This window comes from Leopardus geoffroyi, chromosome C1, assembly GCF_018350155.1.
Source record: "Leopardus geoffroyi isolate Oge1 chromosome C1, O.geoffroyi_Oge1_pat1.0, whole genome shotgun sequence".
Classification (NCBI taxonomy): domain Eukaryota; kingdom Metazoa; phylum Chordata; class Mammalia; order Carnivora; family Felidae; genus Leopardus; species Leopardus geoffroyi.
In genome coordinates, this window is record NC_059328.1 from 216010813 (window position 1) to 216031931 (window position 21119).

Consider the following 21119-nt stretch of genomic DNA (forward strand, 5'->3'; position numbering starts at 1 on the left):
GGGGGAGTATGTATGGAATGCTTGGGATGTTTCGAGAACGTCTGTATTTGTAATGAATAATTATAGAAGCAGATCAAATTCATTCTCATTATAATAAACAGTTGCCGTGTATTCCTTTGTTTTTACTCTAGGTTCTAAATTAACCCTCCGGAGATGACATGTTTGCGGCGGGGGTGGGGAGGGGGGGGGTGGGGACAAAAGGTGATGAGTACAGAAAGGCAACTTAGAATGGAGTCTGGGGTCTTAGATGTGATTATATATGGATCAGCTCCAACAAGTTCCACTGGGGTCTGGCCTGGCCACAGGTGCCGACGTTGTCACAGAGCACCTGCCATTGTGTCATAGTGCTTGAGGGAGCTGTCCCCGGCCGAGACCTCACTGTGGGCTCAGCACACAGCCTGACCTGGAATGCCGCCCTCATCCTAAACCAGAGCAGATGAGTACCACCGCGTCAGACGACGTGTATTTTGCTTAGGCTTCTCGATTCATAGAGGAGAAATTCCCTTTCAGGGAAAGTTACGGTAAATTATATTCTCCGCAGAAAGAGATGGAAGTTCTCCAGTCTTTGCTAACGGGAATGATTCTTTTTTATCCTTAAGCGTAGAGATGAAAAGTACTATCCCACGGTTATTTTAATTTTTTTTTTAATGTCTATTTGTTTTTGAGAGAGTGAGGGAGGGAGACAGAGTGTGAGTGGGGGGAGGGCCAGAGAGAAAGAGGGAGACACAGAATCCGAAGCAGGCTCCAGCCTCCGAGCCGTCAGCACAGAGCCTGACGCGGGCCTTGAACTCATGAACTGTGAGATCGTGACCTGAGCCGAAGTCGGACGCTCAACCGACTGAGCCACCCACGTGCCCCTCACATGGTTATTTTAATCTTCACTTTGTTGACTAATGCCGAGATTAAACCTCTATATCTTTTTATGCTTTTTGAATTGAATATCTTCTTTATTTTCCTCTTAGAGTATTTTTTCCTAATTGATTTTTAAGAGCTCTTTATATAGTGAGGCTCATATAAATTAAAAATATTCCCCGCAGATTGTCATTTATCTTAAGTTTGGCTTTGGTGGTTTTCACAAAAACTTTATAGTTTCTGTAATAAAATATATCACTGCCTTTCTCTGAAAGATTTGATACTGAAAAGAGAACTCCTCTCGACTATTAAGGAACAATTACATGCTGACAGAATTGGTTTGAGGATTTCGGCCAGACCCCTTGGGGAGCTCGAGGCAAATTCCCTGGGGTCTGGGGACACAGTGAACTGGCATCTGACTTCCCAGAGCAAATAGGATACGTGAGAGGAGCTGGGCCCACCACCGCTGGTCAGCGGAGGGCAAGGGACGAGGACATTCAGGGACTGACGTGTGTGCCCAGCTTGTTGGGGCAAAGCATTCAGGGGCATTTCCTCATTCGGATGCACACGGGTAGGTCGACGGTGTAAGGTGTCGGGTCCTGTGATAAAGCCCATCAGAGGCGAGCTTCAGGTACCGCTGGGTTCCTAAGAGGCTGGCTGGGATTTATCCATGTTATGGGAACAACGGGTAAGAAACATCCAGAAATGGGAGCAGGATTTCTCCAAAGAACCTAGAAATGCACCTCCAAGCTGTCAGCATAAACATCTGCTCTTCAACTCAGAATGTCCTTGCTCAAATTGCCCCCTCGTTTCCCACGGCTCTGTAGCAGATGCTGTGGAGACTGTGTGTGAGTGTGGAGGGGGTGACTGACTGGGGGGACAGGAAGGAGCGGAAACAAGGAATAGCCCCAGCCCCTGGGAAGCCCTACTATCTGAGGGCTCAGGCCGGGGCTGCATATCTGAATGAAGCACAAGCTTGAACCCTTGCGTGGACCGGACATTCTGACGACCAGCAGGGGGGCTGACGGCATGATGCCTATGAACGGCCAGGAAACACTAGAGACGTCCTAGGTGTTCACCGGGGCAGGGAAAACTCAGTGCTGCAGAACTCATTTGAAGACAGACTCTTTAAAAAAATTATTTATTTATTTTTTGATTCACATCCAAGTTAGCACATGGTGCAACAATGATTTCAGGAGTAGATTCTTTAATGCCCCTGACCCATTTAGCCCATCCGCCCCTAAATGGGCTAAATGGGTCATTTAGTTTCTGTAATAAAATTACAGAACCCTCCAGCAACCCTCAGTTTGTTCTCCATATTCGAGTCTCTTATGTTTTGTCCCCCTCCTTGTGTTTATATTATTTTTATTTCCCTTCCCTTAGGTTCATCTGTTTTGTCTCTTAAAGTCCTCATAGGAGTGAAGTCATATGATTTTTGTCTTTCTCTGACTGACTAATTTCGCTTAGCAGAATACCCTCTAGTTCCATCCACGTAGTTGCAAATGGCAAGATTTCATTCTTTTTGATTGCCGAGTAATACTCCATTGTGTATATATACCACATCTTCTTTATCCATTCATCCATCGATGAACATTTGAGCTCTTTCCATACTTTGGCTATGTTGATAGTGTTACTATAAACACTGGGGTGCATGTGCCCCTTCTAAGCAGCATCCCTGTATCCCCTGGATAAATACCTAGTAGTGCAATTGCTGGGTCATAGAGTGAAGACAGAATTGTTTGACCCTTCTATGCAATGCATCCTCTGGTTTGATATACGGGTTATGTTTAGAATTCCAGGAGAGGACACAGGGATGAGCTAATATTGCATTTACCACCTTTCAGGCTCTGTTCTTAGGGCTTCCACATGAATTATCTCACTTAATTTCCATCATCCACTGGGGGGAGATGCTCTTATCTTCCACACAAGGAGACTGAGCATCACAGAGATGAAGGACTTTATTTATTTGATTGAGAGGGAGAGTGTGCATGAGTAGGGGAAAGGCAGAGAGGGAGAAAGAGAGAGAATCCCAAGCAGGCTCCACACTGTCAGTGCAGAGCCTGACGCCGGGCTCGATCTCCTGAATCGCGAGATCACGACCTGAGCCGAAATCAAGAGTCAGATGCTCCACCGACTGAACCAGGCATTGGCGGGGGAAATTAAAATTCTGAACTTAATCCAGTTGAGGAGGGAGACTAGGGGTATTGATGAACACGGCTGGTCATGAGTTGATAACTGTTGAAGGCTGGTGGTGACAGACGTGTTCACTGCTCTCTCTTCCTTTTTATGTGTTTGCAAATTTCCATAATAAAAGTGTACAAGTACATTGAGCACGTGGTTTGGGGAGGTCACTGCAGGGACTGGTTGAGCAGTGAACACCGAAAATTCCTGGAAGGCCCCCACCTGTGCATTCTAGTTGAGGACAAGCTCTCAGTGCAGCGGGGATGCAGACCCAGCAGTCTGCCTCCAGCCCAGGCCCCTGCCATCTACCCCAACTGCCTGCCTTGCCGAAATGGCCAGAAGAAAAATGGATCTGGGTACCGGACCTCTTCTTGCCCCTATGCCTATAACCTAATCTCCCTGGGATTCTCCCCTCTCTTCGCTCTAGGGCAACCCCCTTCAAGGGTCTTTCCAAGGACGTGGCAGTTGGGAAAATCAGATTTGCCCCACGAAGAGTTAAATTCACCGCCTGATCTCAGAGTGGAGATTTGTAAAGCCACACTGCAGAGGCAGAATGGGTTTCGAGCCGTTAACGGAGGAACGAGACGCTCATTTGTCTAATTAACAGGTTTCAAGGTCACGCTCCTTTCTTCTCCATGAATGCATATCTCTTTTGAAACTCATTAAAATAATATTTCACGGAAAAGGGTTTGATCACAAACGCTGAGCCTCTTGTACATCTGTGGTTTTCACCCACTAATGTGTCGTTAGAGTGGCTCCGATGTAGTTTGGGCTCCAAAGTTTAGGAGTTTTATTTTTATCGGCAAGAATTAGAACGTATTTAAGATTATCCTTGTAAATTGTCACAATCGTTATTTTTCTTGCATTCTGACTCATGTTTCTAAGTGTCCCCGGGCCACCCTGGAAAAGATTTTGTATATGTGATCACCATATGACATTTGTCTTGCTCTGGGGAGTAGAAGGTTGAGATCCACCGTTTAGATGCCAACGCGTGATGGTCAGGTTGGATTGAACACCGAATCCTACAGTATCTATTCAGAACGGAAGCATAGAGATAACAAAATGGATTCCTTTGGACGAAAACCTCACCGGAGGGGAGGCATGTGTGGACAGAGAGATAAGTCACTGTTTGCTTATAAGCTTTTTCAGGGAAATCACCACTAAGGATCCTCTAAGTGGCACATCAAATGCTTGTTTTGTTAAAAGGTATTGATAATGATGAATCTGCCTTGGATAAAAGGTTTATAGTTAGAGGTAATTTTATTGATTCGGGCCTGGCTGGCCTCTTGGAAGTACAACATTATTTTCAGTAGATCGATTGTGTCTGGTTTGGAAAGGCTTGGCACTACGTTGGTCTTCAATTATATTTAAATAATTGATCGCGATTTGTATTTGTTAATGACCTTTAACTGAACTGTCATTGACCTGTGTTGGGCCACAGAGATCAATTCTGTGGACGGCTCATTAGTCTTTGTGACTTTTCTAAAATACTTGGTGTTACTCTACCCTCGAATCCACTAGGCGCTTAATGCAGAAATCGAGGGTTCTGGTTTATTTCTGTAAATGAAAATGGGATTTCCACGAGGAGAGATGCGTTTCCACGGCCTTCACGGCCATAGACACGACTCACGGCTGTGCCCCCTCCTCCTGCTTTGGGGGTCAGGGAGCAACACTCTGGGACAGGGGAGGAAAAGGAACTCCTTGTACCTGGCATGGGCACGCCCCCTTTCGTCTCCGATCCGGGTCCTGGTTGCATTAAGGGCGTCTATTGCCACTCATCCCCCAGCATGCCAGCCTGGATGCCACCTTTGTCTTCGTGTTCTTTCCCCGACCCCCACTCTATCTACTTGTGAAAAGCCTCTTCACACGCTTCTTCTAGGCTGCAGAACTGAGACTTCTTGCCCCATTCAACCAGCCCATTTCCACTACTCTGATTCAGATCCTTAAGGAAGGGGAGTCGGCAGAAATACAACAGGCAGCTGCCTATCTCTTGCTGTCCTGAGACACCCTGGAACTGGGTATCGTTGTGCACTCAGGTTCCCAGGAAACTGGACATCAAATCCGGAAGCCCGATTGGGTCCTAACTTGCACGAGGAGGGCAGCTACTCAACGGTCAGTTGTTCATCCAGGGTTTCCCAACTGGGTGCCACAGGAGCCCCAATGGGCCAGGAGACCCCCAGCCCCTACATCACCCAGAGCTCATACACTTCCATCTTTTTGAAATAACTTGCCAGCCTCTCCTTCCTCCTTGGAGGGAAGTGGCAAAATTCGTGGGGTGGGCGTGGGGGATAAGTGACTTTTTTGCTTTCAGAAAGCCTTGAAGGGGGTCAGGCTATGGGAGATCAAAGTGAGCTACTTTGCTTTACATGGTGAAATAGCAAAGTGTCTGGATTTTCTGCAGGGAGCCTGATGGATGGGGATTCAAGGGGGTGGGGTTAGGAGCTGAGTCTCAATGATGGGAGTGTATTAGCCTCCTTGAGCTACTGTTACAAGGGACCACAAACTGGGTAGTTTAAAGCAAAAAAAAAAAAAAATGTTATCTCACAGTCCTGGAAACTAGAAGTCCCAAATCAAGCTGTTTACAGGACCAGACTCCTCTGAAAACTGTAGAGGAGAACCCTTCTTCGCCTCTTCCAGCTTTTGATGTCGGGCCAGCAATGTTCGTTGCTCCCTGGCTTGTAGACTCATCACTCCAATGCCCTGTGTATCTTCACATCTGTGCATCTCATGTCTATCTATGTGTCTAATTTTCCTCTTTTCATAAGGACACCACTCACGATGGATTAGCCCCCTCGCCCCCGAATGACCTCATTTTCGCTAAATTATCGTTGAAAACACTCTAGTTCTAAGTAGGGTCACAATCTGAGGTACTGGAAGTGAGGACTTCAACATCAAATCTTTTTGGGGGGGAGGAGGACCCAACTCAACCCATAGCAATGGGAAAATGGAAGAAAATGCTCCAGGGGTGGAGGTCCAGATGCTAGGATCTCAGGAAAGCAAGCTATTTGGTGGGGAACGGGCAGGGATATTTTAATAATAGTGAAGTCTGACATTAAATTGGAAGGTATTCTTAGTCCTAATCTACAATCACACTTTATTTTCCCCATACTTCCAATAAAAGACTTGTGCATGGCAGCCTTGGGCTGGTGGAGCTCGGGGGAAAGACAGAGGAACAGGTGGGCCCATGTTCAGTCAAGGGAGAGTGGCTGTTCTAGTCTGTCACTGGTGGTTGGGACATTGGCTGGGTCTCTTCCTAGATTATAAGGAGCACGGTCATAAGAGAAGGGCTCTGTCTTATTCATCATGCAGAACGGTGCCCAGGAACCAGTAGGAATTCCATAAATCCATTACCCTCCAATCCCAGCCACAGCACTGGCTTCTTCCGTACCCGGTGGGGACTCAAGGAGTTTCGTTTGGGTATTAACAGAAAGGGCCTCCAGAAGACTGAAGAACTCAGGAGCGATCAGTTTCCACGTCTGTGAGTAACCACCTTCCACATTTGACATGGAGCCATCACAGAGATGGGTGGCAGGTGGACAGCAGCAGGCCTTTCCCTGAGTAGATGCTCAGTAAATACTTATGGAACTGAAATAAGTGATGTGAAGGGGATATTTGTGAGATGCCGAAAGGAGGGGAATACAACGGCTGAGGATCTAACTTCTGCGGAAACTGAAACTCAGGTTAAACTTCAGATGCGGTATCACCCTGACGTTCTTAGCAAATAGCCCAGCTTTTTAGAAACTTCTCTTCGCGATCCTTACGTCCACCTCATTCGTATCCTGCCTGGGGAACTGAACACGAGATCCAGATCGATACCATGGCATTTCAATCTTCCCCGTGACATTCTCCCGAAGCCCTGCCTCGCCGTAACGCTGCCTCCAGGGCGGTGCAGTGGTCGGAGGGGGCAGAGCATCAGTGTGGTCCTGGCCTTCTGGTCGAGCTTACATCTGCTGCGGGTTTGTGAATTTACAGAGGATATTAAGAAACACTAGGGTCTGTGGAGGGAAGTGCGCCCTAAGCCTTGACGTAAACCGGAGTTGGACCTGGTGGGGAAGGACGCTGAATGAATCTGGTGGCAGAACACGTGAAGTCCAACATCTCCACTGGTTGTATGACCTTGAGCCAACTTGCCTCGCTGCCCGGCAAGGTCGTTTTGAGGACCAAATGAGAAATGTATATACAAGTACTTTAGAAATGGAGCCCTCCAAATGAATATACTAGAAACAGTTTGCCTGCTAGCAAACAGCAGGCCTTAGGTTCGGAGCTGGGCCTCAGTCAGATGCCTCGTGGGGAGGGTCCCCCCAGCAAGCGCTCGCTGACCCTCTATGGTGAGAGGTGAGGGGTCGGAGCCCTCAGTCTGGCCTCTCACAAACCCATCTCTTGATGTGCGGGCTCCATATCTGGCCGGTTGCAGCACTCAGTTCATTCCTGGGGGCAGGCAGTCTCTGGCTGATCGTCTCCAGGCAGGGCCTTTCCATGGAAGCTTCTGAAGGGCCTGTTGACCTTGGAGCGGGTGTCATGGAGGGACTCCCTCTGTTTGTGGCTCTCCCCTGTGGAGGCACAAGGGGCCACGTGGTGGTCTTCTGCCCACTGAAGTCCATGCTGGGGTTGGACCCCCCCCCCCCCCCTGAGAGGCAGGGCCGTGTCTCCTCTGACTCTACATCTCCAAAATTTTAGTTCGGGCTGGGCCCAGCGGGATAAAAGCTCTTTTCTGGTTCACCTGACAGTCCCGGGCCAGGGTTCACGTTGGTGGGGTCCGTCAGGCACTCAGGCCGAAGCAGACTCTCCCATCCTCCGCACACAGCTCCCATAGCCGCCATGTTGTTTCGGACCCAGCCAACTGGAAGGGAGGGACTCGAAAGGACAGGCCTGAAGAGAGACACTTTTCTTCACTTCCCACCGGCTAGAACCAGCCACGTGGCCTCAGTCTCTGCGAGGGTGACTGGGAAATGACCCAGAAAAGAGAAAACGCATCTTGACGAATAGCTATTTGCCAACATCCGGGAACAGGGTGTGGTAGAGAGTCAACGCTTAGCACATGCTCACTGATTGAACAGGCCCAGTGAAGGATTTAACTAGTGTGTGCAGCAATAGCACACGGTGCACACGTGCAGCCCCAGTAGCACACGGTCTTCAGAGAACCTGGCAAAAGTTGTTGATTTTCTGCCCGCTGTTTCCACGTACCTCATCAGGCTGAATACCATTTCATTTATTTTGTTTTTAAATGGATTTACTTAAATCTAAGTTAGTTCACATGCAGCGTAGCGTTGGTTTCAGGAGTAGAGCCCAGTGGTTCATCACTTCCATTCAACGCCCAGTGCTCATCCCAAAAAGCACCTCCTTAGTGCCCATCCCCCATTTAACCCTTCCCCCCCACCCACCTCTCCTCCAGCAGCCCTCAGGTTGCTCTCTGTATTTAAGAGTCTCTTCTGGTTCGCCCCCCTCTCTGTTTCTATGCTATTTTTCCTTCCCTTCCCCTCCGTTCATCCGGAAAACCATTTCACTTAATGCTTATTGCCCTCACCGTGTCCAGGGAGCTAAGCTACGTACAAGACATCACTTCCGAATAACATCAGGTTCCTGCCTGCAAGACGCTTACAAGCCTGGGTAACTGAGGGCATCGGTGTCTTTCTGCTAAACTAGCTTTGCTCCCCCCGGAGAGCCAGGTACTATTGTGTTCATAACCAGAGCTGTGCCCTCTTCAATGGATTTGTCTAAAGTCCTTTGCACACGGAACCATATGTTGAAGCCCTCGATGGAATATTAATCAACATTTTGTTCTGGGCTCTGGAGCCCTGATTGAAAATGCATCTGTGTAAGTAGCCTTTTTAGGAAAATTACACATCTTACACGGAAGCGGGTAATCAAGCCTTCCCTTCCCTTCACAATGGAAAAGCAGAGATGGCAGCTTATCCAGATGAAAACCAGGCTGATTTTATTCTAATGAGAAAGCAGGGCTAGATCAATTACAGACAAGTGTGCAAAGTTAGTGAGGTCTTTCTTTCTGTCTTGATGAATAGTTATAGGAAAATACCCTAAAGCTTCCCAGCTGCCCTTGTGAGGATCAGAAATGCCTCTTCATAGAGTATCAGTTTCCACTTTATTAAAAAAAAAATCTTTTTTTTTAATGGTTATTTATTTTTGAGAGACAGAGTGCGAGTGGGAGACACAGAATCCAAAGCAGGCTCCAGGTTCCGAGCAGTCAGCACAGAGCCCGTCGCGGGGCTCGAACTCACAGACTGTGAGATCATGACCGGAGCTGAAGCCAGATGCTTAACCGACTGAGCCACCCAGGCGCCCCCATCAGTTACCACTTTAGAAAGGGAGCCGCTTTCTGGGGAAGAGTGAAGCCACGCAATCTGAAGAGTCGGGAGAAAGCGGGTAGAGCCCAGGCAGACGGCAGGGACTGTCTAAGACGCGGCCCTCCAGCACCTTGCCTCTCTGTGCAGACACCCCTTCAGGTTAGCCACAGGAGAGCCTGATTTAGACAAGAACCTGAAGAACGGTGGAAGACAATTCCAGAATCTCCGCTACTCTTACTCAGCTTTGTTAGGAATAGAATTGATTGACATTTATGCCTTTCCTGCATTCCACCTTAGAATTTACAGGTGCCCATCTGGCCGGTCAGTTGTGGGGGCTGGTGTGGCGAGAAGAACGGGCCGTCGAAGCAGTGGATTAGAGCCTCCTGATGTTTCCAACCTTGGATCTGTAAATACGGATTTCTCGTGCCCATCTGAAGTCAAAATGTTGTTAGTAAAGAATGTCTGATCTTTGCAGGAGAAGGCGAATGTGTGTGTAGGTGAAGGCACAGACAGGCCCCAGAGCTGGCATGAATGTTTTAATTATGTAAGGGATTAATTTATTTCAAATGTATTTTCTGCCCTTGCTGTGTGCTGGCTAATTCCGTTTTTAAGATGCCAGACCCTGTTTCCCCAGGGGAACAACAGACCTGTATCTTCAAAGTGTAAACTTCTTCTCATCACAGAGGTAAAAAAAAAAACCCATATATAGGCTGTTAGAATGTCAAAGGCTATGAAGATTTAGACTTTATCTAGGAGCATTTGTTTTGAAAATAGTTACAAACAGAGAGGGAGGGAGGCCAACCATAAGAGACTCTTCAATACAGAGAACAAACTGCGGGTTGATGGGGGTGTGGGGGAGACGGGAAAATGGGCGGTGGGCATCGAGGAGGGCACTTGTTGGGATGAACACTGGGTGTTGAACATAAGCGACGAACCACGGGAATCTACCCCCAAAACCAACACTGTATGTTAGCCAATTTGACAATAAATGATATTTTTTTTAAAAAGGAGTGTTAGTTTTGAATTTCAAGTTTAACTAAGAAAGCCACGCCTCCCTCACCCCTCTTCTTCCCCACCGATGGCCAAGGAGAGAGAAACTTCCAAAATGTTCCCGAGAGAGAGAGAAAAGAGTGGAACTCATCTGCCATACATCTCTCAGACCCTGAGATAAAAAAGCTTTGCTGTGTCTGGGGACCTAACGAGAGTGGAGAATTAATGGAGGGTCTCAGGCGTGTCACAGTACCCCAGTCCCAGTCTGGGGCAAGGGTCATAGGAATGGGCGTATTTTGTCCGCCTACACTCGGGCTCTTTTCACAGGGCAATGACTGGCCTCCCCAGCCCCTGAATTTGCAATGGTTGAGAATGACTTCAAGGGATCTGCTGGGACAGTGCGTATGATGGACTGGAAAGGAAGGGATGGGGAGGGAGGGAGGGTGCAGAATGCAAACAAGCCCCACTCCTTTCCACCACCACCGAGAGAGGGGAGAGCCCATGGGAGCTGAAGGACCTGGCCCAACTGGCCAAGGGCATATTCCAGCCACCTGCGAAGGAATTACCCTTGCTGTGAACAAAGAATATACACATTTGAGATTCTATTTAATGTTGTTACACCAGGGGCACCTGGGTGGCTCAGTCGGTTGAGCGTCCGACTCTTGGTTTCAACTCAGGTCGTCATCCCATGGTTCATGGGTTCAAGCCCCACGTCAGGTTCCATGCTGATGGCACGGATTCTCTCTTTCTCTCTGCCCCTCCCCTGCTCACACACTCTCTCTCTCTCTTTCAAAATAAATAAACTCAAAAAATAAAAATAAATAAATAAAACCACTCACACCGAAACTGAATACTGTCTGAATTAAAAAAAAAAAAATCATAGAGATTATCAGGCTGGATAATCTTTACCTGTTCTACTCATTGGAGGGCAGATTAGAACATGATGACTGAAGTTTGCATGATTTGTGATTAGAGTCCCTGCATGCAATCAGGACTTCCCACACACTGATTGATCCTATTTGATTCTTCCTGGGAAAAAACCAACGACAGTAGCTACTGTGATGGGTAAAGCTCTTTTCATGTTTAGCATTCTGTTCAATTCTTTTTCCAAAGTGTTTACTTATATCCTTTGCACACTTTTCTCTTGTGGTGTTCATCTCGTAATTATTGATTTGTAAAAGCTTTTTATATAAGAAGGGCATTAACTTTTTTCAATTTTGTTATAAATAATTTATCACAGGTCTTTTGACTAATCTGGTTATATAGAAATCATTTTTATTATTATTTAGCTCTTTATGTCTTCATATATATCCATTATTTTCCTTTAAGGGTTTCTGGCTTGGGAGTTATAGTTAGAAATTCATGTTCATTTTATTTACTTAGTTTTTTAAAAAAAAACGTTTAGTGTTTATTTTTGGGAGAGAGAGAGAGAGCACACAAGCAGGGAAGGGGCAGAGAGAGGGGGAGACACAGAATCCGAAGCAGGCTCCAGGCTCTGAGCTGTCAGCACAGAGCCTGACGCAGGGCTCAAACTCAAGGACCTCAAGATCGTGACCTGAGCCAAAGTCAGGTGCTTAACTGACTGTGCCACCCAGGCGCCCCCACATTCATTTTAAAATTACAGAATCATTCACTAAAATTTTCTCCCCACAGGGGTCCATGGTTGGCTCAGTCAGTGGAGCCTGTGACTCTTGATCTTGGGGTTGTGAGTTCGAGCCCCACCTTGGGTATAGAGATTACTTAAAAATAAAATCTTAAAGAAAATAAAAGAAATTTTTCTCCCAATAGTTTTATATTTAAAAATATATATATATTTAAATCTTTATTGTGTGTAGACATAAGATATGAGTTCAAGTTTCAACCTCCCTCCACCCCCAAATGATTTGTAGGTTTTCTTAACATCGTGCATTAAATTTCTTGCTCATTTTCTCATTAGTTAAATTCATATGGATATGTGGACCTATTAGCAGACTTTGAATCTGTGTATCTGTTCTTGTGTCAATTATACGGTAGCTTTACGATTATAGAGATTATTAGGGTATGTCCCCGTCAATATTTTTCTGTTTTCAATTTTTTCTTTTTTTTACTATTATCATAGGCTTTCTTCCAACTGAATTTTAAATTTGCATGATCTTTACCTTTTTTTCAAGAAGGGCCCTGTTTGGTTGGTATATGCGGTAGTCAGAATAATGTCCCCCACCCCCAAGAGATATTCCTGTCCTAATTCTCAGAACCCAGGAACATGTTAGCTTACATGGCAAAGGAACTTTGTTGATGTCATTAAATTACGGATCTTGAGGTGGAGAGATTATGGGCCATCTGGGTGGGCCCAGTATAATCACAAGGGTCCTTTTTAAACAGAAGAGAGGCAGAAGGGGGGATGTCAGAGGGATCTGGGGGGATGGGAGAGTGGTCACAGAGATACAACTTGTGCTGGTTTTGAAGACAGAAGGAACCACAAGACCGCAAATGTGGACGAGCTCTAGGGGCTGGGAAAGGCAGGAATGGAATCTCCCCTAGCACCCCTTGACTTTAGGATGTCTCACCTCCAGAACTGTAAGAGGATAAATTTGGTTTGTTGAAGCCAGTAAGTTCATGGCGGTTTTTTATGGCAGCAATAGGAAACGAAAACAGTATGCTTTCTAAATTCCTCTGTTCCTGAGGATCTATGACTCTCACACACAAGCGATAGCTTGATAAGTTAAAGAATTGGGTTACAATAATTTTCCCTCAAACTTGTAGATATCTTGCTTTGTTGATTTTTGGCACTTTGTCCTGCAGAAGATAAGTTTGAAGCCAATCTGACTGTTTTCACTTTACTTTCAAAATGCTTCCTCAGGGCGCCTGGGTGGCTCAGTCGGTTAGGCGTCTGACTTGACTTCGTCTCAGGTCATGATCTCACAGGTTTGTGAGTTCAAGCCCCACGCTGATGGCGAGGAGCCTGCTTGGGATTCTCTCTCCCTCTCTCTCTGCCCCTTCCCCCACCCTCTCTCAAAACAAATAAATAAACTCAAAAAAAAAAAAAATCCTTTCTCTAGGTGCCGGGAATAAGTTCCTTTTATCCTTGAAATATATCTCTGCAGACTATGGGTCTCCTACTTACTTTTTCTGGGGTTGGCAGGCCTTTCACCTTGAGGGCTTGTACATGTCTTTAGCCAAGAGAAACTTTCAGGCAGTATTTCTATGAATCGTGCTTCTGCTCCCTTGACAACATTGTCTGCTGCTGAGAATTCCTTTCATGGTAACTATTAGAGTTGTCAAAATCTCATGCTACTGGGTTGTTGTCTTTTTTTTCAATCAACTGCTATAATACAGAATTTTATTACAGTTCGGTAACACACGACTTCTTACACTTCTTAGGGCAACAGGAAGCAAGCTATCACAGAAATCAACAGCACACTGAGATCACAACTCGTGAGTCCATGGTGGACCCGTCACAATCTAGGCGATCACACCATCCATTTGCACCTCATATTCATTTCGTTTTGTGCACACGCAATTCTTGGATCTAGCCAACGTGGCTTCTAGAAAACGAATTCCATCACTTGCATATTAATGGCTAAAAAAAGCCCCCCGAATATGTATAAAAAAGCTGACTGAGCTCATGTCATGCTTCCCGCGTTGGGAACTTCCCCCTAAAAGCATTTGTAATGAATCATGTGTTCAAATGCACACTCAAGTGGAGGGGAATGATGGGAAGTGGAAACCAACAAAGCATCAGGATTTTTCTGGAAATGACTCAGAAAAGGCTTTTAGTTTTTTTATTAAAAAATTTTTTTTTTTAACGTTTACTTATTTTTGAGACAGAGAGAGACAGAGCATGAACGGGGGAGGGTCAGAGAGAGGGAGGGAGACACAGAATCCGAAACAGGCTCCAGGCTCTGAGCTGTCAGCACAGAGCCCGACACGGGGCTCGAACTCACGGACCACGAGACCATGACCTGAGCCGAGGTCGGTCGCCCAACCGACTGAGCCACCCAGGCGCCCCAGAAAAGGCTTTTAAAGAGAGGTTTTTGTCGTGGCTTCATGAAGTGCAAGCATCCCGTGACTAAGCTTGTTCTAACGAGGCATAAACACATGATGCAGGAGTTCCGGATACCTGAGAAGTGGACTTCCTCTCTCCAGAGGTTGGCCTCCAGAAAAGCTAGGTGAAAACATCGTTACATGCGTATAACAAACAACACCAGGAAAAGGCCACTCGTGTTTATTTAGAATATACAAGAGTCATGACTTCAACAACCCCAAGGAAGCTGTCTTCTGGGGCAGGATTGCTGGCGAATTACATGATGAAATATGTTTCTTATGAAAATCCAGACCAAGTTAAACACAGGCATCAGTGGGCACAAACATTACTCAAAACCATGCGGTAGCTTTTGTTGATTTTGAAAACTTAATACTTTAAAAATAAAATTCCCATGGAGCCAGGGTGCCTCAGGGGCTCAGTCGGTTAAGTGTCCCACTTTGGCTCAGCTCATGATCTCACAGGTCGTGAGCTGGAGCCCCACATCGGGCTCTCTGCTGTCAGTGTAGAGCCCACTTTGGATCCTCTGTCCCCCTCTCTACCCCTCCTCTGCTCTCTCTCTCTCAAAAATAAATAACGCGTTAAAAAAAATCTCCCATGGGGACCTCCTGGAAACTTCTGAACCATGAAACACGTAGGGTACTTCAGATTAATGGGGGTATAATTGATGCACATATACGCTTATGATTTACTATAGTTGCTTTAGTCCTAGGTGTATTCCCGAGATGGTACCAGAAATAGAAGTGATGTAGACAGTAGAGGCTGAGGGTGGGTGTTGAGTGAAGACCAGGTATAAAGAAGTCTTCCTTCAAGATTTCTACTGAGTCGTGTTATGAGTGCTGAAATGGTTAGGACCACAACTCCTTGTGTCTGAATGAACTCACCACGACCACCAGAATCCCCCACACCAGACACCTGACGGTCAGCCTTCACTGTGTTCCCTCCCATCGTCACACCATTCTGCTATCCCCACTATGACTACCTCAGCTCAGGTCTTCATAACCTCTTGTTACATTAAAAATGGGCCAGGGGCGCCTGGGTGGTGCAGTCGGTTAAGCGTCCGACTTCAGCCAGGTCACGATCTCGCGGTCCCGTGAGTTCGAGCCCCGCGTCGGGCTCTGGGCTGACGGCTCAGAGCCTGGAGCCTGTTTCCGATTCTGTGTCTCCCTCTCTCTCTGCCCCTCCCCCGCTCATGCTGTGTCTCTCTCTGTCCCCAAAATAAATAAACGTTGAAAAAAAAAAATTTAAAAATGGGCCAGTAACTTGAACAGACACGTCACCAAAGAAGACAGTGACGAACTAACACGTGGAAAGATGCCCAGTGTCACTGGTCTTCAAGAAAGTGAAAACTAAAACCACAACAAGATATCGCTCCGTACCTAAATGGCAATGAAAGCTACCAAGAGCACCAAAAGTTGGCCAGAATGTGGGGCCCCTGAAAGTCTGGCACCCTGTGTGTGAGAGCATAAGACAATGCAACCGCGTTACAGAGAGCTCCGTGGTGGTTTCCTGTGGAGTTGAACACAAGCGCGCCCTGAGCACATCCTCTGCTTGGTATTTACCCAAGAGAAGTGAGAGCACATGCCTCCAAAAAGCCTCGTACGAGAATGTCCAGAGCAACTTTATTTATTACAGCCCCAAACTGGAAGCAATCCAAATGTTCGTTAACAAGAGAAGTGACAGATTGTTGTTTATTCATACAATGGAGTATGTCTCAGCAATAGAGAGAAATAAACCACTGATGGATTGTGAAGGCACATGGGGAACAAAAGAAGCCAGATGCTTACATACTGTCCAGTTGCATCTATATGAAGTTCAAGTACAGGCAAAAGTGATCTACGGTGAGAGACATCAGAATGGTGGTTGCCTCCGGGAGTGTGAATGATTAGAAGGCAGGGGCACCTGGGTGGCCCAGTTGGTCAGGAATCCGAGGCTTGATTTTGGCTCAGGTCATGATCTCGAGGTTCATGAGATCGAGACCCTCATCGGGCTGTGAGGGCGGAGCCCGCTTGGGATTCTCTCTCTCTCTCTCTCTCTCTCTCTCTCTCTCTTCCCTGACCCCATTTGTACACACGCTCGTGTGGGCTCTCTCTCTCACTCTCAAAATAAATAAACATTAAAAAATGAGGGGCCCCTGGGTGGCTCAGTTGGTTAAGCATCCCACTTCAGCTCGGGTCATGATCTCATAGCTTGTGAGTTCGAGCCCCGTGTTGGGCTCTGTGCTGACAGCTCAGAGCCTGGAGACTGCTTCGGATTCTGTGCCTCCCCCTCTCTTGCCCTTCACCCACTCATGCTCTGTCTTTCTCTCTCTCTCAAAAATGAATAAACATTAAAATTTTTTTAAAAATTAAAAAAAAATTATTAGAAGGCAGCACAAAGGGGGACGCCTGGGTGGCTCGGTCGGTTAAGCGTCTGACTTCCGCTCAGGTCATGATCTCGTGGTTCGTGAGTTCAAGCCTCGCGTCGGGCTCTGTGCTGATGGCTCTGAGCCTGGAGCCTGCTTCAGCTTCTGTGTCTCCCTCTCTCTCTACCCCTCCCCCGCTTGTGCTCTGTCTCTCTCTCTCTCTCAAAAATAAATAAGCATTAAAAAAAAAAAAGAGGCAGCACAAAGGAATTTACTAGGTTTTGGGAATTATTTTCTATCCTATTTGTGCGCTGAAACTTCTAGAACCAAGCACTTAGGGTCTGTGCATTTTCTTGTATTTCACTACAGATAAAAATACACAGAACACATTTATCGTTTCTGTTGTCTGGTAATTCTACTCTATACTTAATGAATCTTTTCCAGGTGCAGAATCAGGTTTTTTCTTAGCTAAACGAGTTTTTATTCTATCATGCTTTCCTTTTTCCCCAGGGATTCTGATCTCTTCCAATCACCAGAAATTCCAAGCACCTTGATACTTCTTCACCATCTCCGGGGCTCGACTTTTTGTCCTCCTCATCGGCCTTCGGAGAGAACTTCTCAGCTGGTTCTCCACCTCCCAGAGGTTGCCTCTTCTCTCTGCGGCAACCATGAGGCGGCTTTAATTCTGAAATAGATCCCGCGTCTGGTAATATTGTCTCGGGGCACACAGCTCCCTTTCTGTTTCCCCTGCTGATGCGGAAACGAAAAACACAGGCTTTGGCATCAGATCTTGTTTGTCAATCTAGGCTCCTGCCAACCTGGATGGCTTCGGGCAAATTAAATTTTATAAGCCTCCCTTTTGAACCCGCAAAATGAGGATCTTAGCCGCGACAACTTGATGGTGTCCTTGTAGCAGCTTTGTGAGATAACGCTTGCACAACACTTAGCCAGCTGTAGGCATAAAGAAGTGCATAAATATTAGCCTACAGCAACAATAGTAGCCACCTCCTTCTCGTGCCTGTGCTTGCCTTCCTCCTGACAGCTATGTGGTTTCAAACTATTCGCTAATCGCCTTCCAGGTCTTTCCTACACTGGCTGCTGACACGTGGCGGAAGACCAGCGAACATCTGTTGAAGAAACGGATAAACTTCCTCCTTTATTTTCGCCGCATCCTCTGACATTGCAGCGTAGCTTCTCTACATTTTTGTTGTCAACGAGACTCGATTAATGAGAACCTATTCCTGGAACAGGTTTTCAAACAATACATCAATCACTTTCCCCAGGAAAATATTGTTACCATGTTACGTTGACAGGGGGCTTCAACAATGAACAAACGCATCAGGAATGGAAAACGGATTCCATGTTGAATGTGTCTTCAGACGTGCATCATAACAAGACCACGTTAGAATTCGTTTTCGTGAACTAGGAATTGGGGGGTGGGGGCTCGTGGCACTCGGTGGTTAAAATTTTATTCTTTAAGGGTTTTCAAACATGCTCTAACTTGTTTTAGTTTTCCTTCATTCAATCTCAAAATAAGTTATTGGAGAGGTGATAAAGCAAGGCCCCTCTCTGCCTGCCTCGCTCAGTTAGTGGAGCACACGAGTCTCGATTTCGGGGTTGTGAGTTCAAGGCCTACGTTGGGTGTAGAGGTTACTTAAAAATAATTCTTGGGGCGCCTGGGTGGCTCAGTCGGTTAAGCCTCCGACTTCGGCTCAGGTCATGATCTCACGGTCCGTGAGTTCGAGCCCCGCGTCGGGCTCTGTGCCGACAGCTCAGAGCCTGGAGCCTGTTTCAGATTCTGTGTCTCCCTCTCTCTTTCTCTGACCCTCCCCCGTTCATGCTCTGTCTCTCTCTGTCTCAAAAATAAATAAACGTTAAAAAAAATTAAAAAAAAAATAATTCTTAAAAAAAAGAGAAAAGAGAAGAGGAGAGGAGAAAAGAAAAGAGAAGAACAAAGAAAGGCCCTTTTCATCTAATTCCTTAAAGTTTAAGTAAATACCAACCTTAGAAGGATGGTAGGTACGCCTTAGGTGTTAACTTCGAAATTCCAATCCAAATGTCCACATGTGAACTTTTCATCCTCTGTGGGCCGGAGAAATCAAGATGTCTCACCATTAGAGTTCAATCCATCCATCTTAAAGCCCTAGGCATTGATGAGCCCAATCCTTTTCATCCTCTGCAAAGTTATTTTTTTGCCCCACCGATGCCAGCACCCCCGGGCAAGGCTTTGGCCCTTTGCCAGCACTATCTCTGTGTCTACACTTTGCCGCCCCCACGGCTGTGTCCACATCCTCAGGACCTCACCCCTTCTGTCTGCTTTGGGCAGAGAGCTGAGCTGCAGGACCATTCCTGTATCTTGTGAGCTCCTTGCTACCCTCACCTCCTCTCCGGTAATTGAGCCTTCCAGTTCGAGGGAATTCCTTTCCCCACCAGACCAACAAAGACCCAGCCACGGGAGTAGATACGCATTGCCCGAGGTGGCTCCCCCGGGCCCCGAACAGCTCCGTGATCGCTGGATATGGTGGTCACCTACAGCTGCGTAACAATGACCCCCAACCTAGTGTGTTAACACAACAGGCACCTTTCTGAGGGTCAGACATCCGGGAGCAGCTCAGCTGGGTGGTTCTGGCTCAGGGCCTTTCGTGAGACCGCAGGAAAGCTATTGACGCAGACTGTGGTCTCTGGAGGTTGACTGGGGCTGGTGGGTTCACTTTCAGGCTCCCTCCTGTGGCTGTTGTAGGAAGATTCTGGCCGTGTGGACCCTCTCCACGGACTGCTCAGGACACAGCTTCCCCCAGAGTAAGATTCGCAGGAGAGAGAGAGAGAGAACGCATACCCAAGAGGGGGCCGAAGTGTCTTCTGTAACGGTCTCAGAAGTGGCATCCCTTGTCTTTCCTCCATATTCTATTCATTAGCAGTGAGTCACGAAGCCCAGCCCACGCTCACAGGAGGGACAATTAAGCTCCACGTCCTGAAGGGAGGCATATCAAGAGTTTTTGGATGCATTTGAAAAATCACCACCCTGGGTTAACCTATGTATCTTCTCAGATGTATGGAAATACAGTTAAGTCAACTCATATTGTGTGAACTTGTTTTTTCATCCTGGAATGTAAGATTCGTATAGAAAAAAAACGCCACTCCTCAGAGCTGCCCCAGCCCTGGGGCGGGTGTGGGGGTGGGGGGTAGGTCACTGCTTTTCTGTCCCTCTGATCCATCGGGCTGCTCATTAACACGGTACAGGTGGCCCCGGACAAAGCAGCAACTAATGAATGATCTCAGTGCAAAAGGGAGAGTATGTGAGAAAGACGGGGAAAGGGGCAGAAATGGTTTGGGGCCGCAGGCAACATAATAGATTAACTCTTCATCTGCAGAGTGATTCATCGCCCGGTCACGGACTCCCTGAACTGGAAGGAAAGTCAGGTCTCTGAACTGTCTAGAAAGTGGGGCTTTGGATGCGAGTCAAACCCAAGCGAGTCATGGCCATCCCAGCACGTTTGAGAAGGAGTTTAAGGAGCCCTTACTGTGGGTCTCAGAGCTCTGACACAGATTTGCGCGGCTCAAGGGGCTCGAAATATGAGAACAATTTAAAAAACACAAATATTCCTGCCTGAGCCTGGCTTCCTCCCGCTGAAGTGATTCTGTCCTGTTGGTCGCTACGTGCTACATCAGGTCTGGTGACGTCTGTCAGGTTTGATCAGACTTCATCCAGATGTCACATCCGGCCATGCGCTTGCCAGAGGAAGGGAAATAAGGTTAATACTAACATGGTTATGTATTGGGGTTTCCCAACGTGTCTCCCACAGAACACTGGCCCTGTGAGTTGCCCCATGAGGAGAAAACTGTGCGGTGAAATGAACGTACGGAACATTGCCTTCAATGCCGCCACTTAGAAACGCACGACATAACGTTAGCCTGGGAAGGCACATGAGAAGTCCTGCAGCTGAAAAACTCTTTTCCTTCTCCTCCTCCTTCTCCTGATTATTATTAAACTGGATTTCACCCAGCGTTTCCCAGATATCTTTGTCCACGGAACACATGGGATGTTAATTTTGGAAAACCACATATTTCAGGTAATTTCTAACTGGTCTGCATTGCTATCAAAGAACATGATCTGCGAGCTGTGTGTTTTTTATTTTTCAGGTTGTGAGATTTTCTGTATGGTCTCTTGCGCGTTCAGACGTGTAGCCGTCCCACCTGTACGTGAGAACAATGTACGTTTCCCCACGTACCTGTCGGGGGATCTGAATTTCTACTGAACCACGTTTGCAAAGCAGCGTGGGGCAGATCGTGTACATCTGTGATAATGCGTTTGTCCTTCTCACACGTCTGTTACTGAGAAAGGCGTGTCGCAATCTTCCGTTCTGGAGGAGACTATCTCTGTGTCTCCCGGCAGTCTCTCAGTTTTTGCCTCGTATACTCCGTGGCTCTT

At 46.9% G+C, this 21119-nt stretch overlaps 1 non-coding gene across 1 annotated transcript; it reads left to right on the forward strand.

Moving 5' to 3' along the window:
• Nucleotides 1-11211: 11211 nt before the first annotated feature.
• LOC123600220 lies at nt 11212-11349 on the forward strand. The gene has a single exon (XR_006713579.1). It is a non-coding gene; the product is annotated as a U8 small nucleolar RNA (small nucleolar RNA).
• The last annotated feature ends 9770 nt before the right edge of the window (nt 11350-21119 follow it).